The sequence below is a fragment of the Solanum stenotomum genome, chromosome 5 (assembly GCF_019186545.1).
Source record: "Solanum stenotomum isolate F172 chromosome 5, ASM1918654v1, whole genome shotgun sequence".
NCBI classification, from domain to species: domain Eukaryota; kingdom Viridiplantae; phylum Streptophyta; class Magnoliopsida; order Solanales; family Solanaceae; genus Solanum; species Solanum stenotomum.
Window position 1 is genome coordinate 23,628,031 of NC_064286.1, and position 19,651 is coordinate 23,647,681.

General features: G+C 34.3%; 1 pseudogene; it reads left to right on the plus strand.

Moving 5' to 3' along the window:
* Window positions 1-11,274: 11,274 nt before the first annotated feature.
* On the plus strand, window positions 11,275-15,069 carry LOC125865259 (serine/threonine-protein kinase STY13-like; annotated as a pseudogene).
* Window positions 15,070-19,651: the final 4,582 nt, after the last annotated feature.

The following is a 19,651-nucleotide window of genomic DNA, read 5'->3' on the forward strand; positions in this document are numbered from 1 at the left end:
GTCCGAAAATATGAGGGGTATTTTGATCTTTTCCTTACCCAATCAGATTTAATTCATTTTTAGTAAGGTTTTAGGAGTCTAAATTGATTTGGTTCAATTTTATAATCCTAATGTACGCTTAGGGTTATAGAAGAAAGTTCAAAAAGAGAAAAGAGGAGAAAAGAGGAGAGGTCCAAGGCGTTCGTTAAGATTCTTTAGTTTTCTTGCGGAGTTTTGCCAAAGGGTTGATCCCTAAGAGGTATGTGAGTTCACATACCATTGGGTTCGTTCGCCCACGCGCCAATCATGTTATTTTCAGCGTAATTTCGTCCTAGAAAGTTGAAGGTTTGATGTTCTTGATTAGTGTTCTTGAGTTGCTTTCATTCTTGAATTAGGATGGGTTTGAAGAGTTCTTAAGATAAAAAGTTAGTGAATTGAGGGTGGTTTGGAGTATATTATCTTGTACATAAGTTGAGTATTCAAATCTAAGTGATTGGAAAAGAGCCATTCGATTCTAGACGAATTAGGGTCGAAAAACGAGTAAGAAAAAGTCAGACATAAACAAAGTAGACGCGGGCCTGCTCCTTCAGAGTGAAACTTTCCTCTCCACGTCGCAGAGAGAACATGGACTCCACTGTTTCAAAAATTATTTCGACCAAACATTATAATTCATCTCCACGTCGCGGACTTGCTCCCCAGATAGTGTTTTTCAACTGTTTCTCATTATTAACTATCTAAAACTCATTTAATCATCACGATATCTTTCCTACCACAAATAATAACCTTGAATTCAAGGTAGAGCTAAGAGTTAAGTCTTGAGAGTTCTTTCAAACATTTTGAGAAAGTTCCTTTGAGTTTTTTTGAGGAGTCTTCTACGATTTCTAATAATTTGTTTTAAGACTTGAGCAAGTGCGTATGAGAATGAGGAGAATGTATTCATGAGTCTACCTTATCATCACGAGATCCTTCATATCATGAATCATAACTCTTGAATTCATAATTCAAATTCAAGAAAAAGTTAAGAGTAGAGTTCAAGAAAGTCTTTGAGTTTGATTGTGAATCCTTTGAGATCAACTATCGATTTTGAGTTAAGTTTTGAAGAAGTAAGTATGAGAATGAGAAGAGTCGTATACATGAGTTCCATAACGTTCTTTAGACCCTTCAGTCGAGTCGTTCATGCTCATAAATTTTGCATGAACTCCATACATTGAGTATCTTCGAAAGGAGTAGCATCTTCGATAGTTCTAAGTCTTGAGTATTGAGTTCCTAATCATTTTGGGATCATATTCCTAATCATGGGGCTACTACATGTTACCCATGAAGGTCCTTGAGTTGAGTAGTTCATGCTCATAATTCCGCATGAACCCCATGAGTCGAGCAATCTTGAGATGAGAGGTATCATTGAGTCCTTGAGTTGAGTAGTTCATTCCCATAATTCCGCATGAACCCTCCGAGTCGAACATTCTTGAGATGAGTAGTATCATTGACTCCTTGAGTTCTGGAGTTGTTGAGTTCCAAGTATTGAGTTTTATGCATGGTTATTGAAAACCTTGAATTGAGTCATTCACGTCCATAATTCGGCATGAACCCTATTTTAAGAAGTCTTTTTACAAATTATTTTAAAACTTGTTTTAAAGACTTGAGCACTGAGTTGAGGAAGAGTAGAGCTGAGTTCATTTTCTTTAAAATGATATATGGAAACTAAGTACTCCCAAGAGTAAATGTTTTTACATTTAAGATGAGAGGAAACTAAGATTTCCAAAAGAGTTTTGAGCAGTTTGAGTACCATCTCTTTTAAGAGAAAGATTTTTGAGTAATAATCTCAAAACACAGAAAGAGTTATGTTTTTAAACATATGAGCTAGTTATATTTTGGGAGTAGTATTGAGCACCGTTATGGGGGAGAGTTCAGATAACTCACAACCCCCATAAACCATATAGCCAGCATGGGTAGAAATTGCCATACTTTTTAGATAATTCCTTAATGCTTTTAGCATAGACTAGTGGATCCACTTAGTAGTAGGTTTTATACCCCGGCAAAGTATAGGACGGCCCTGACAGCGTGAGGCAAGACGTTGTATCATTACATAGCTCATAGTGATGGTTGTCGGTTAGAGAAACTCCCACAGAGATATTTTGTATTCTTATATACACATAGTTACTTTGTATTTTCATATACAAGCAGAGTTTATCTTGTATCCTTGCATACAAACTGAGTTGCTTTCTACTGTTTTAAAAGCTTTCCATATATTACATATGTATTGTTGCTCTATATTGAGTTGAACATCTAGAGTTGAGTACCCAAAGTTGAGTATCTTATTATTGAGTTGAGCCTTATTTCACAAAGTTTCATTGAGTTGGACTATGTTCCTTTGTTTCGAGTTGAGTTGAGTGAGTTGAGAAGAGGTAAGCATGTTTTTATTCCACCAGTTCAAACTTATGTTTATGCTTTAGAATTTCCCTTACATGCTCGTACATTCCATGTCCTGAGCCATTTGGTATGCATCATTTCATGTTGCAGATACAGGTATTTAGGATCATCAACATGCATTTCATTGAGGTCATGGGATGTTCTAGTCAACTTTGGTGTGCCTTCTTATATTTCGGAGGACTTCACCTTTATCTTACAATTAGTAGTTTTTGAGATTTCGTGGGTCTTGTCCCGATATGCTTCTGTAATAGTAGATGCTTCATAGATAGACAAAGTTGAGTTATTTTCAGTATGTATCTTCCTTGAGTTGTTTTTACAAACCCTGAGTTATCTATCGAGTATTGTTCAAATTATTTTAAAGTTGAGTATATTGAATTTAATTTAGTTTTAAGCTTTTATATGCTTGAGTTAGTCTTTCGCTTATAGTCAGCCAGGATGAGGGTTTTCTTGGGGACCAGCAATGGTTCTCGAGTGCCAGCCACGTCCAGGGAGTAGGCTCGGGTCATGACACTTTGCTTCATCCTATCAACGATGTGAAGAAAATCTTGAGGGTTTGGGGAATTATTGAGAATAGGGAAACTGAGATATTTCCCGAAATTAGAGGTGTGGGTAATGCCAAAAGTGGAAGTGAGGTGGGAGATGGTAGTAGCATTACAATTTGACGAAGGAATAATTTTTTATTTAGTTTTGTTGATTGTTTGGCCAGAAAGTTGGCATAAAAGGTCTATGCTTTGAGCCATGGAGTGGATAGAGGAATTATTGACTTTGGCCATGAGAGTGAGATCGTCTGCGTAGAATAGATGCGAAAAATAGGGGCCTCGAGACGAGATTTTAATGGGATCCCAGAGACCTATATCTACTTGATAATTTATGTAGTCAGAAAGCATTTCCATACATAAAATAAAAAGATAAGGGGAAAGAGGGTCCCCTGTCGGATTCCTCTGGAAAGGTTAAAGAAGTCAGTTTTAGTGCCATTTATGAGGACAGCCATAGAGGAAGAAGAGATGCAATACATGATGAGTTTAGAGATTTTAGGGGGAAATTTAAAATAAACTAAAGCTCGGTAAATAAAGGACCATTCCAATTTGTCGAAAGCTTTTTCAAGATCAAGCTTTAGCATGAAGTTACCAGTAGAAGCTTTTGTAGTTTTAAACTTATTCATCAGTTCTTGGATAATAATAGTGTTGTCTGCATGCCTTCTGCCTTTTAAAAAAACTAAATTGATAAGGACCTATGATTTCTTGCAGGAAAGGTTTTATCCGAAAAACGATGATTTTTGAAATAATTTTGTAGATAGTATTACAAAGACTTAGGTCTAAAATTATGAAGATTATTAGCATTTTGGGTCTTGGAAATTAGACAAAGATAGGTTTGATTAATGGTAGGAGAAACTTCAAGATTGTTAAAGATATCATGAATGAACTTCATCACTATGGGGCTAATAGTATGCCAGAATTAGATCTTGAAAAAAGAAAGGATGTAAACCATCCGGTCCCGGAGATTTAAAAGGTTTGAAAGAGTTGACTGCATTAAAAATCTCCGCATCTTTGAGGGGGTTGTCAAGCTCGGCCGTCGTAAAGGATGTGGTAATTTTTGAGGTGCAGGGTATGGACACTGGAAACAAATATTAGAGGTGGTGTAGATATTTTGAAAGTAGTCTACAGTATGTTTTAGGAGACGTTCCTGGTTATCAATCCAGTTGCCTTGGTCATCAATAAAATGCGAAATTCTAAGAAGTAAAATCAGAAACGTGAAAATCACATACTCGGTATTATGAAATTTGTTTCCAATGCCCGTCTCTGTAGCAATTTAATCTCTTTTGTACAATGATTTTGCTTGCATTTTTTTTTTTTTATTATTATAATTTTATATTTACGTAAGAATTTATAAATACTATACTACATAAACTGCATAATTTTTTTATTTTTTTGTAATATAACTTTTTTTTTTATTATCTTTGTGATATAAAAGGATAAAATTTATTTTTATTTGAATGGGAGATGAGGAATATTTTTTATTTAATTAATAGAGATAAGTGCCAAAAACACACTAAATTATTTCTATTTTTTAGTTTCATACTTAAACTATTGAGAGTGTGAATTTCATACTTAAACTATCATTTATTAGTTTGAGAAACACACCTCAGTGGTGTGTGTAATGCAATTTCTCTTTTATTTGAAAAAACCTTGACACATAACATTTCACATGGATAAAATATTTCACCTTGACAAAAAATAAATAATAAATTATTAATATTAATTAAAAACTAAATATTAAAGTATTACTATCCCAAAAAAAATTTAAATTATTTTTCTTACCCACCTCCTCCCCCTCCCCCCCTCAAAAAAAAAAAACCCACCCATTCATTCCCTAAAAAAATGATATTATTATATTCTTAAAAAATAAAAATTCTACCCCACCCTACTTAAACATCCATTGCTATTTTTTTATTTTTTTTTACATTTTTCTCGTTTTGTGTTAGATATGTACATATATTTTTAGGAATTTTTTTTCTACTTGTGTAACAAATATAACATAAATAAAAAAATTTATTTTAAAAAAGTCTTGTGGCGGCAAGTGAAAAATATTTTTGACATGTATATATCTAACACAAAGCGAGAATTTTTTTGGAAGTGGGGGTTAGGTAGAATTTTTTTTTTAAAATAAAAAATATATTAATTAATATTTGATTGGGGGGGGGGAGGTGATATAGTAAAAAAAATTAAATATTTTATAAAAGAAATTTAAGCCAAAAAAAACTAAAAAAATGTGTGTGGGGGGATACATTGAGAGGAAGTGATGGAGTGGGGTAAGAAAATTATTTTGCATTTTTTTTTGTGATAATAATTTTTTAATCTTTAATTTTAACTAATATTAATAATTTATTTAATTTTTGTCAAGGTAAAATGTTTTATCCATGTGGAGTGTGATGTGACAATTTTCTTAAATAAAAGAGAGAGTGTATTACACACATGATGATGAGAGTGCATGTTATAAAAGATAGATGTGTGTTTCTCCAACTATTAAGTGATAGTTTAGGTATAAAACTCACACTCTCATAGTTTAGATATGAAACTCAAAAATAGAAGATAGAGTGTGTTTTTGACACTTATCTCTATTAAAATCACAAAAGTTATCAGTGGGCGGTTAGTTCTTTTTTTTAATGTGGGGCCTTTTTATACATGTATTGTTAATTATTTATTTTTAATATAAAATATGAATAAATTATAAGATATATATTAAAAATTTACAGTTTTGGAGATGGTTATATTTTTCCACTTTCTCCAATGTCAGTTTCCAGAAAATAGTTCTTGAATTTGAAGATTATACTTATTTACATTGTCATGAATTGAAAGATAATTTTTGAGCATGAATTGAAAAATTATTTTTTCTTTGAATTTTAAGTTAAAGATAATAAATTTTCACGCACAAAAAAATTGCTCTCTACTGCTTAACCTAAAAACTATGATATTTAACACTTCTATTTTTTTTCAGACAACGACAATTAGATATTGGATATTAGTTTGACTTCCAGAAAAAAAAAATTAAAATGAGACTTACATTTTTACTAGATAAAATTAAGTAATTCCTTTTTTACGAATACTTGAATGAACATATGACTGTGAAACAAAATTTGATATGCTCAAACAAATAATATATATGTTCAAATATAATGTATAATGTAATCACTTTTTCTAATATTATCCGCGCATCGCGCGATAATATATACTAATTCCTTTTAATAATGACATATTTAATTATACCCTCAAGCTCCACACCTTTCATCAACAAGGTGTGTGCCTACATTAGAACTAAAAATTTGATGCAACTTTCTTGAATTTTGGGTGATTCATTGTTTGACATTTTATAATTATGACGCAAAAAGATGTCTTTTAATAATAAACAAAAAAAAAATTTAAATATATAATTATTTACGTGGCTCTGATGTTCCGTTGATGTGGCACTAATGTGGCGCACGTGTAATGCACTTTTCAGTGTAAGAATGGTATTGTGATGTTAGAGTGATATTAAATTAACTTGAAAGTTGTTAAAGGGGAGGGGTACTTAAATGTCCGTGTAGTTAAAGTGCTAAAGTAAGTTTTGTTGCCAAGTTCAGGGGTGATTTGATGTATTTTATCAAGATCAAATATGTTTTTATGTCTTTCAAATTTCAAACATTGTAATAAGTTATCATTATATTGAAGCAACACAACACTATTACGATATCATTATATCAATTTATCAAATTCTTGAACAAGGTTTTATCATTCTAAACTTTATATTATATATATTTATCACTGAAAATTTGTTTTGTTTGCATTCTTACTTCATAAGGTATATATACATCACCCTTCACAAACCTCATTTGTAGGATTATGCTAGCCGCTAGGTATGTTGTTGTCATTCAAATTATATATGTCAACTAAAAAAATCAAGGTCTCTGTCATGACCCAAACTTGAGGGATGCAACTGACACCTAATACCAAAACATAGGCCTGAGCCGACCCTGCCGAATCATTTGCTAATGGCGCAGGACAACCACACTCAAGAAAACAAATAAGTATATCCCGTCTTAAAAATAAGCCCTCTACCAGCAATGACTTTGTCAACAACTTTAAAAAGAAAATAGCTACTCCCAATAGTTCATATAAAACAATAACTATATAGCACACAAGTCTGTTTGGGCTTTCGTGATCAACATTATATCTAGGAATGCATAAATTCTATGTGGGCTATCAAAGCCACCATGATCTCTATATAGAAGCCATAACCAAGTATAGTCTAAACAACACATTAAACAACTATGAAAATTCATCCGACCAGCAAACAAGGCTAACAACAAGGCTATACAAACCAATACACTAGTCTGTAAGCCTCTATGAATACAATACTTGGACGGATAGGGCCCCGATCTATCCAAAATATATAAAAAAAACACATTAATATATATAAATATATATATTACTCCACAACTACAACCTGCCCGAGCTGTAGGTACGGTCTACCCAATCCGTAGGCACGTTCTACCTGGCCCATAGGCACGATCTACCCAGTATAGCGATCAATTTGTAGGCCCAAGAACCCTGCAGTATCAAAGTATCAATGTATCCCGAGGCCAAAACAAGATCATAGGCGGCAACTAGACGAAAAAATATTACAACAATAGTAAGTAATCATCATCGATCCAAACACAATCATAATATACTTTTCTAGTCAAGGAGTAGAGTGCTGCTGATAGTCATTATATCAATTTGTATGCACTCTCTCTTTTTATTTTTTATTATTTATATGTGTTTGATGATAACAGAAAAGAAACACCTTTGAAAAGCCTATAATTTCAATTTGGGAAATCATTATAGGAGAATCGGTCAATGGCGATGGCAATGACGACATATACCATTTTTTGATGAACAAGGGAGGCTGGATTTACCTTTTTTACTCCTTCTGAATTCTGGTACAACACTTCCTTAGTGTTTTGATTTGATATCAATTATTCTTTTATCACTAATTGGAGTTCATAGATAATAAATCTAGTGATGGGGTAAAGCATAAAATGAGCATATAGTTTTCAGATCAAAAGAAGAAAAAAAACAAAGAGGGACAGTACAAAAGAGGGTGGTGCCGTATCACTGACCATCTCAGATTTATGATTAAAAAATAACTAAATATTAATTAATCACTAATTTCAATACCAACTAATGAAGGGTAAAATTGAAAATACACTTAGTCTTGAAAACTAAACAATTAAAGTTAATTTGAAAAATGGAAAATATCTCAAAAATTAACTTAATATGGAATGGAGGGAGTACTAATAATTTATTTAATTTTTGTTAAGGTTGAATGTTTTGTCCATGTGGAGTGTGATGTGACAATTTTTTAAAGTAAAAGAGAGAGTGTATTACACACACCATAATGAGAGTGAAATAAAAGAGAGAAGTGTGTTTCTCAAACTAAAAAATGATAGTTTAGGTATGAAACTCACACTCTCGATAGTTTAGGTATGAAACTAAAAAAAAAGTATAATTTAAATGTGTTTTTGACATTTATCTCTTTATATTTTGATGTTTTCATTTGTTCTGTTAAAATGTATGATGAGGTATAATAACTTTTGGTAGCCAAGCCAAAACTTTTCTAGCGGAGAAGACTCAAACTTGTTGAAATTTGTGCCATTCTTTAGAAAGTTTCAAATACTTTTAATATAGTGACCTCACATAAGCCAAAAAATCAAATTGGTTATTTAAATATATATGGTTTTTTTACATGAAAAATATTAGTGCAATTTTTTCTTGACTTTTTATTAATGTATTGTTGTGTTCGCACTCTTTTATTATTTTCACTATTAAAATAAAAATGATAGAAATGTTTCAGTTTGTTACTTCCTTCGTTTCTATTTATATGTCATTATTTTAGGTTTAAGAGTCTTTAAAAAACTACGTAAGTTTATCATTGTACTTTTATTTAGTGTTCTTTTGAAGTCAAGTTTTCAATAAATGAACGTGAATTAATTTATTTTGATTAACTAATTTAACCAATGAACATGAATAAATTACTTAGTTTTTCTATGTTGAACAAATGTATATTTTCAAGGCTAATAACTTTCAATGGGTAAAATAGGAAGAATATTATCATTTATGCATTGATTTTGTGAAATGACAAATATACTACTATCTATTTTTTATAAAGACGACATATAAATAGAAACAGAGGGGGTATTATATTTAATTTGATTTTTAATATTTAAATTTTCAAAATACATATAAATTGAATTTACAAATTTCTATGTTTAATTTATCTCATAAAAGAAAAAGTAAAGAAATTTCAGGCAAAGTATATATAGTAATTACTTTTAAAATATTGATATAAGAAAATTTAAATAAATGTAGGAGGAATCTAATAAGGTTCTGAAAAGGGTCAAAAATACCCCTCAACTTTGTTTTATTGGTTGACTATGCCCTTACCGTTAAAGTGAAGTTATATTTACCCATGCCGTTACTAATTTCACCATATATATCCCTTATTAGACGGAAAGCCCCAAATCAACTAAAATTAACCTGAATCTTAAATAAAATGACCCGTTGGCCATTACCCATTTTTAAACCCATGCCTGACCCTCTAACAATTAACCCAAGAGATGAACAAAGGGAAAATAGGGGAGGAAGAAACAATAACTTCAACCTTTGTTTTCCCATTTTTTCGACCAGCCTCTCATCTCCACGCTGATGTCCAGCCACCAAACAACCACCTCTAAATGATCCCATTTTTTCCGTTTTCACAGCCACCATCACCCACTTTTCGGCCGACGACCAAACCCACGTGAAACCAGCCCACTCCAGCGGAAAACAATCCTTAAACCACCTCACAACTAGACGCCAACTCCAGCGAACCAGACCACCCTTTACTGGCTCTTTTCTCCACCATTTACTGGCTCTTTTCTCCAGCCAAAATGTCACAAGAAAACACCCAAATCGACCCCACTGGTTGACTTTCCTCAACCCACCATCTTCCTTCTCTAACCAGAAACTCTGGTGAACCACATCGGAAACACCTCCAAACAACCACCACTTACCTCCAAATTGCCAGAAATCACCACCCCAAAACAACCTTTTCCGCCGCCGCCTCATCGACACGGAAAAACCACCGCGAACATCCTCAACTCCATGAGCTCGTGAAACCCAACAACAACAAGCAACCACCATCGTTGCTACCTCTCTTCCCCTCCCCTTTCACAATTTTGTTTGTTTTGCAGATTGGAGATTTGCATTTTCAGCAAACTAGAACTCATCAGCCCTCCAACTTCGACAACAACAATCAACTCCGTCAAAAAATACTTTCTTTTATTGTTTTGCTCTTTTTGTTGTTATATTTTACTGCATTTCAAGTGAATTATTTGACTCTCATTTCAAACTCCGACCATCTTATTGTTCTTTAATGATTTTTAGTTATTAATAATTTTTGGGTGACCATTGTTCTTTCTTTCAATTTGTGTTATTCCAAATGTGACAGTATTAAGCACTTTATATATTTGGTATGTTTTGCTTTATTAATTTCCATGTTAAAAATGAAATGATGAAATTGTTCCAAAAAAAATCGAGTAAAGTACCTCCGATGATTTCAGTAGTAAGTGTTTTAATGGTGGAAGGAGATGAAGAAGATTAAACAAATGGGTTTGAGGTTTTAATTGAGTATGAATTAATTTGGTTTAGTGGGTCGGGTCGGGTTTGGATTAAAAGAGAAATGGGTCATTTTAATTGAAATTGAGTAATTTTGATTGATTTGGGGCTTTCCGTCAAATGAGAGGTATATATGGTGAAATTAGTAGCGACAGGGGTAAACATAACTTCACGATAAGGGTATAGTCAACCAATAAAATAAAGTTAAGGGGTATTTTTGACCCTTTTCCCTTATTTTTATGACTGAGAAACTGAGGGATAAATTCACATTTTGAAGGCAAACACCGTGCCTTTTCTCTTCTTACCGAAAAGAATCTTTGGCTAATTCAATCGCTAATTCTGGGTATTCTTCTTTCTCCCTTACTTTTTTTGAAGATATATTTTATTTTTTAAAAGGGATGATTGTTCATAAAATATTTCCTTTGAATTGTTCTATGATTCTTCCTTTGACAATGATTTCAGGTCTAATTTGTAAAGGAATTTGGTTTAGAAATAGAGTTTGTGTTGTTGGAATTTTCTATTAAAAATATTGTGTCACTCCATCTTTGACCCTTTCAAGCATATTTTTTGGCATATTACTCTTTTTTTTTCCAGATACACCTTTTTTATTCTATTTGATCAATCTTTAGACACTACCAATAATTTTTTACTCATCAATTTCCCAAAAAGTTGAAGCTTTGTTAACTGGTGGATGGAGGTCTCTACAGTTGAAGATGGAGACATGTCCAAATTGAAGGATCTAGCAAATCTTGATGAAAAGAATATGGAGAAAAATATAAGTAGTAGTGATATGATTTTCCGAGCGGACAAAATTTATTTGAAAAGTTTGGATGCTCAATTAGAGAAGCACTTGAGTAGGGTTTGGTCAAGCAATGTGGAGAATCAAAACCAAAGGCCCAGGGAAGTGTGGGAGATTGATCCTTCAAAGTTGGAAATAAGGTATCTTGTAGCTCAGGGAACATATGGTACTGTTTACTGAGGTACCTATGACAATCAAGATGTTGCAGGTAACGCATCTTTCCCGCAAATAGATTGTTTCATGGTTGACAATTATAGGAATCATGACTCCAATATTGTTGAGAAATTGCAATCCGTTTTTTTACATGTTTATAGTCACAAGCTGTACTATTAGGGTGAAAATCATCAATTTTTTAACATCATATAATACCATGATGACCTTCTTGATGAGCTTATGATATTTGAGGTGAACTTAGATACCACTAACAACTTATTACTACCTCGTGGAGGTAGAAAGATTGCTTCCAAAAGATCCTCAGCTTAAATATTGGGCGGGTTGGGTCAAATTTGGATGGGTCATAATGGGTTAAGACAACAATTGGATCAAGACCCAACCCAACCCAACCCAAATTTTCTTGGGTCAAAACGGGTTGGGACAATATGGGTTAGGTAATGGGTTACATTACGGATCAAGACCCAACCCAATATTTACTAAGCTTTATTATTTTATTAGTTCTTTTAAACTATTTTAGTACCTAACAAAATTATTTTTTCCTTTATTATGGCTATACACAAAATATCAAATTGAAAAAAAAAATTAAAAAATATTTTGACAAGATTTTTCATGAGTCAATCCGGGTTACATATCAATCCAATTTTAAATGGATTGAAATGGGTTGAGCTAATGAATGGGCGGGTTAATTTTGCTAATCTTAAATGGGTTGGATTTGATTTTGCCACCCCTACTTAAATGCAGCAAATCCAAGTTCAAAGAAGAAGAAAATAGTGCAGAGATCATAGAAACCAAAAGTTAAAAAACATTTTTGAGATGAACTTTTGAGTAAAAGATGGATAGGACAATAGTTTCACTTCACAAGTAGAGTAAAATACATTGGGATAAGTTTGCCATTTGAGAGAAGTTTACTCTAAAGGAGATCAGTGATTGGACTAACTTGGATCTACTTATTTTGAGTCTGTTAATTTTTATGAAAAAGGATCCGACCCGTTAATGTAGATAGTTGAGCAAATTCTCCAATATCTTTTAGGGAATTTTCGCAACACAGTCGTAAGAATTTCTTATGTAATATTATTTGTGCAGTGAAGCTGTTGTATTGGGGAGAGGATGGCATGACCACTGCTGTAGAAACTGCTGCTCTACGGGCATCATTTCAGCAGGAGGTTACTGTTTGGCAAAAGCTTGACCATCCAAATGTTACAAAAGTACATATTTTCTTCTTTATTGCGTGCTTTTCAACATTTAATCATCAATCTACTGTAACAATTTTAGATTAACACATGCTCACAATTTTATATTTGGTATGATGTTTATCTCATTAAGCTACCCATGCTTCCAAATTTTATTTGATATCGTTTTCATTTTCAGTTTGTGGGTGCTTCTATGGGAACCTCAAATTTTAAGATTCCTTCGAAGAATCCTTCTGAGGGTTACACCACACTTCCTTCTCAGGCTTGTTGTGTACTTGTGGAATTCCTCCATGGAGGAACATTGAAAAAATATTTGTACAAAAACAGGAAAAAGAAACTTCCCTTTAAGATTGTCATTCAACTTGCTTTGGATCTATCTAGGGGGTAAGTGTCTTTGTATAACATTATTGAGTTGGTCATTATACTGGATGATGTTTGTTTTCCTCTTGAATTTGTAGATTGAGCTATTTGCATTCGAAAAAGATTGTACATCGTGATGTGAAAGCTGAAAATATGTTGTTGGATACGGATAGAACTCTAAAAATTGCTGATTTTGGGATTGTTCGTGTTGAGGCGCAAAATCCTCAGGACATGACTGGTGAAACTGTAACTCTTGGATATATTGTTCCAGAGGTATACATATTCTTTTACAAGACATGTAGGATTGCTATGAATGCCTGACATGATGCTTGTATCATATTATCATTCGTTTACCCCTAAGTTGCTCGGACTCTCCAAAAATATTGTCGCACTCATGTCGGATCCTTCAAAAATATACTTTTTTTGGAGGATCCAACACATACCTATCGATATTTTTTAAGAGTCTGAGCAACATTGGTTTACCCTTTCTTTTACGTGTAGTGTTTGATAGCTACAATCCTTTTACTTTTCTTTAGAAGTAATCTTTTCTATCCATAGAAAATCCAATTATTCTGATGTACTACTTATAGATACTATCTGGGTACATCGTTTAGGTACTTGATGGAAAGCCCTATAACAGAAAATGTGATGTATACAACTTTGGTATTTGCTTATGGGAGATTTATTGCTGTGATCTTCCTTATCCAGATCTTAGCTTTGCTGAAGTTTCTTCTGTTGTTGTCAGACAAGTTTGCCTCTTGTTCACACCATCATTTTCCTAGTATATTTTTGTTCTTTTTTGCATCTGTCGAGTTCGGCATAAGGCAGAGTGTTGTTGTCTGAAGCGATATTTGATGACGGGTCAAATGTCTATGTGCATGGCTCTAATAATCTTTCAAATACTTTTATATTAAATAAAATGAGGTCCTATATAGGTTCTTGTTTATGTATCATTCAGCTATCGAGTGAAAACCAAAGATAGAACTTTCCATGTCAAATCTGAAGAAGTCAAGAATATAGCTTCTCAAATTTCCTATTATACTTAGCAAGTCACAGTTATAAAACTGTGCAGTTACTGATATATTGTCTCTTTTTTTGGAACTTGACTCGATATTATGTATTCTTATTATGTATTTAATTTTTGAAATCCAAGTGTTTAAGTAATATGAATATCTAACCTTGTATTTCTTCCAATGCATATAGTCTTGGATGGATGGTCCCACGTGTAACTTAATTTGCCAACACTTTTTTCTAAGGAATGGTTGCTTCCTTATGCTATTATTAGCCATCAGGACCATGCCATGCTGGTTTAACTACACATAATTTCTTTGACACTATTTCTTCAAGTATTCAACCCTTTAAAACTAGAACAATTATTTGTTTTTTTCTCGAGGTTGCATTGTTATAGTGATCATTTTCGGCATGCTGCTAGTATGTTGATCATTTACATATTTCCACCTTTAACTATGTTTGGTCCAAAAGACACATATGAGTTGCTTTCTCCTAAATGATTCACTTTATTAAAAACCTAATTCTTGCAGAATTTGCGATCAGAAATTCCCCGATGTTGTCCAAATTCGCTATCCAATGAGATGAAGAAATGTTGGGATGGACATCCAGAAAAGCGACTTGAAATGGAGGAGGTAGTAAGATTATTAGAAGCAATTGATACGAGCAAAGGAGGAGGGATGATACCCAAAGATGTTGCTGGTAGCTGTATCTGCTTTCGTCCAATCAGGGGTCCATAATTTTTTGTAGTTTATATTTGTTCCCTTTTTCTAAATCAATGATATTGTACAATCAATTAGAAGGCAAGCAATACTTGTTGAACTTGTGCTTTTGGGTTATTGACTTGTCTAACAAATGAGAGTTATTCTTGGAAGAAAAGGCTGTGAATTGTTATCCTTGGATGTATCTTTTAATTAGTGTAAAATAACTTTTGATAGTTGATTCATGAATAACAGGGTGGCACTACCAATTTGCTCTATTGTCATGATGGTTCTTGTCTATTCTACAATCTATGTTTCTGGTTGTGTTGTTTTATTTGTGATTTACTGTTGATACTCTTTTATACATAAGTAGTTCACATATACCCTTTTATCATATTGTACATTATGTTATTCTAAATTCATTATTTCACGAAAAATCTTTTTGAACTCAAGACACTTTTGCAGGAGCGGGTTTAGTCTTAACCCATAATGTAACGACATGTTCGGTTGTTATTCAAAGGCACCTCATGTGGAACTTCGGGGAATTTTTGAAATACACCGCAAATTTCAAATTGGGGTGGCATGATGAAAATTTTGAAATTTGAAATTGATCCAGGTTGATGTCATCCCGCCATAGCAGAAATATTTTGCTATGGCAGCGAGCCAGCGACGCTATGGCGGCGTGCCAACCGCTATAGCAGGTTTAACAGGACAGAAACTCAAAAACACATATTCTTTTAATTATCCCCCTTTTCAGTGGTAAATAGACTAGGGCTATTTCAAAAACCCTCCGAAGCTGCTCTAAGCTTGGAGATAGCGGAGATGAGGAAATTCTGCACAAAGAAGGCCAAAACCTGGCAGCAACAGAGTAAAATATGTTAGACTCTTAGCTTTGAAGAGAGAGTTTTAGCTTTTGAAGATGAAAGACTCATATAGTGTGAAAGAATACTCTTCCAAGCTGAATGAGATTGTGAACCAAATAAGAATACTTGGTGAAAACTTTTCAAATTAGAAAGTTGCAGAGAAGATCTTGGTTAGCCTTTCATACAAGTTTAAATAAGAAACCTCAACTATTGAAGAGTCTTGTGACTTGAAAACTTTACAATAGCTGAACTAATATCCAAATTGTAAGTCTAAGAGCAGCGGGTAACAATGAGAAGTGAAGGGATAGTTCAAGCATCAAAAGAAAGGCCAAAAAGTCTGCTTAAATAAATCTGGAGAGGTAAAATGTCACGACCCAAAGTACACCCTAAACATGACATGGCCTATAAGACCCTAAAAGGCCGTACATAAGCCACTTGACCTACATATACACAACATAATATAGAAAAATAATAAATCTCATAAGAATGTAAAGTGTTTGACATAAGCGGAAGTACATCAAAGTCTAGACAAACCATCTATTACATCAATGAAAGTGATTGGGATGTAATCCGTACATCACATACAAAGTCTGAAATATAAAGACATAAGAAAGAAAATTGAAGCAACATGGTCCCTGGAGCATGAGGACTCACTAACTCTTGATCTTTGAATCATCAATGAGAGCAACTATCCACGAATAGAGGAAGAGGAATCGGAATGCCCTACATTAGTGAAACAATTTAGGCACAAATATGCATTAGTACATGAAATGTACTAAGTATGAGGGGAATGTAATAAAACATGATACATGATCATAAGGGGACATAATTGAAAACATGACATGCATGACCAAGCTAATCATACTAAAATCCTCTTAGAAGAAAAATCGTAAATCATAAATGTGGTCAATGCATCATAAAATCAGAAGGAAAACTTCATAAACATTTGTAAGTAACTTAGTTCATTTTGTGGATATTAGTTTTAACCGACTTATGAGTCAGAGATTTGGACTCATTTAGGGCTTTATTTGGATAGGTTTAGTGTCCTAAAATGCTTGTTTTGTGCCAATAATTGATGTAGAACCCTTGATTTCCAGGTATATGGATTGAGGAACAATGCAAGGACACTAATGTGCAAAAATAAACGAAGTAAGCTGAAAGAGTGAAGAAAAGGAAGCCTGGTGATTGACAAGTCTACTTGGCGAGTCACCGAAGGGCTTCTTGACTGCCTAACGTTCCAGTGTGCCAAGCTTTGAAGGAGAAAATCAAGTCGGCGAGAGAAAGGAGCAGTCGATGGATTGCCGAGTGGTTTCGCGATGCAGTGTTGGATCGCCTAAAGTTACAGACCTTGAGGATGTTGAAGGCCAAGACAAAAAGGCGATGAAATTGGCTAAAGGGCACATCGCCAAGTGGATCGGCGAGCCCGACTTATGGCGCCGAATGGCCCTTCGCAACATATTTTTTGCGACTATAAATACATTTTTGAACATTTAGTTTAGGATCATATTTTCATTACATAAAATTTTCAGTTGAGAATTGTAAGACTTTTGAGTATTGAGACAAGTTTTCCTTAGCTTTGAAGAATTGAAGTTTTTCACTTTTGAGAAATTGGAAGTGGGTCTTTGAGATTCTTCAATTTGGACCTTTGTAAAGACGAAATCAATTGTACCCAGTTGATGGAAACTCAATTTGGTAACGATTTTTATCTTTTTATAATGTCTAGCTAAAACCCCAATTCTTGGGGTGTGATTATGTGGTTATGGGCTAATTTAGTTTATGGGTATTGTTAATTGTTAGTGTAAATGCTCTTTAAAAGTGATTTCGATCAGTAATTGTGATTTAATTTAAAGAATTGTAGTTGCAAATGCAGTTCTAGCTTTGTGTTTTTGGCTTGCTCGAGAGAGAGGTTTTAAAACCAAGGTTATTGATTGATGGCCTGTGGGTATTGGGTTGTCATGGGTTCAGCTTAAGGGAGTGAATCCTAAACCCTTTTCCACACATTCAGCTTGAGAGAGTGAATGGACTAAGGCATAGGCTGTTCTTATTTTGCATGCTTGTCGATGTTCGAGAGAAATCAACTTGATTCAGGGTAAATTGTTCTAGAGAAAGTTTACCTCCTCTATAGTCTAACTTATTCACTAATATTCAGCTATTTCCCAAGGGTTGCAATTACCCATTTGTCTACATTAGCCTATAATCAAATCACATCCCAAGAACCCGTCTCATTATTGTCATTTTCGTATTGTTTTGCTGCTGCTGTAGTTGATAATTAAAACCAAAACCTCTTATTTGACATTCGTGTCACCCCCTGATTTGAATTATATTTTCATTCGTAAATGTCTATTCCTATGACTAACTTGATCATATTCACACTTTACTCTTGAATCTTAAACACATACCACTCCCTGTAGGATTCGACCCCAACTCATTTAGTTGGGTTATTATACTGACTAGCGATTATTGACACTTAGAATTGGATGAAGTGTCCTTGAAACGTTAATGCGAAATGGCGCCGCTGCCGGGGATTGGTGTTGGTTAAGATTCTTTGGTTAAGTTGAATTTTGTTCTTTTTAGTCATAGTTGAATCTACTTACTTTTAGTTTTGGTTTTTGTGTTGCTGATTTGAACATAAGAAATAAGTGAAAACGGAAGCAATGGTAGCCAAGTGGGCCACAAAGATGACATCGGCAACCTCAACGATGTCAATGAGCCTAATGTCAATGACACTCATCTAATGGGTGGAATTGGTGCCATTTGCTTGCCTCCGGCTGAAGGGAACACTGTGTTCCACATTACAAGTACCATATTATAGCTCTTGCAATTGAAAAGTTTGTTTGGTGGGTTGGCTCATGAGGATCCCCATGAGCACATAAGAAACTTTGTTGATCTTTGCAGGCCGTTCTCCTTTAAGAACATATCCCAAGAGTCGGTCCGGTTGAGGTTGTTCCCATTTTGTTTAATGGGAGAAGCATGTAAGTGGTTAGTTGAATTGCCAAGAGAATCAATCACTTTGTGGGAAGAGCTTGTCACCACATTTCAAGTGCGATTTTTCCCTCCTTCGAAGATGATGACACTTCGGGACAACATCCAAAGCTTCAAGCGTTTGGAGGGTGAGTTAATTCATAAAACTTGGCTATGATTCAAGAAGTTGGTACTGCAATGCCCAACTCATGGTTTGCCTGACAACATTTTGCTGCAGTATTTTTACCGAAGCCTTGATTCGGTGAACAAGGGTGTAATTGACCAACTTTCTCTGGGAGGTTTGATGCAACAACCTTACATTATAGCAGCCCAACTTTTGGATGGTATGACCACAATTAATCGGGCTTGGTACACCTGCGAAGATTAGGTCTTCCCTCTCACGTTTAAATTGACCAAGGAACAACTTGAGAAAGACCAAGAGAGGGACCACAACATGGGCAAGATCATGACCCAACTTGACATTTTGTCCAAAAATGCATGGGAGTTGGTGTAACAAATGTCAATACTGTGGGTGTTGGGTGTGTTAATCCTAATGAGACCAATTTTGAAGCATTGTACAATGAAGAGGTGAACTTCCTAGCCAAACAAGGAGGTGGTTATCGTTCAAACTACCCGAGGGAGGGTGGTAACCAAGGTTGGAACAGGGATGAAGGCTGGAAAGATCGTGATAGAGAATGGAGGGATCGTAACCCCAGTTGGAAGGAAAGGGATGGGGAGAAGGACATGTACATTCCTCCCCACGAGCGTCAAAAGCCAAAGGATTCCGAGGGTGGCTGGTTTGAGGATATACTGTTTTGTATTCCCAACAAGGTTGAGGGGTCTGATAAATTTTTGAAAGAGATGAAGGAAGATGTGTCAACCCTTAGCTAGACGGTTACCTCTCATTCCGTCTCTATCAAATAGTTGGAGACCCAGATGGGTCATATTTCGTCTCATTTAAACCCGAGACAACAAGGGGGGTTGCCTAGTGACACTATGGCTAACCCCAAGAATG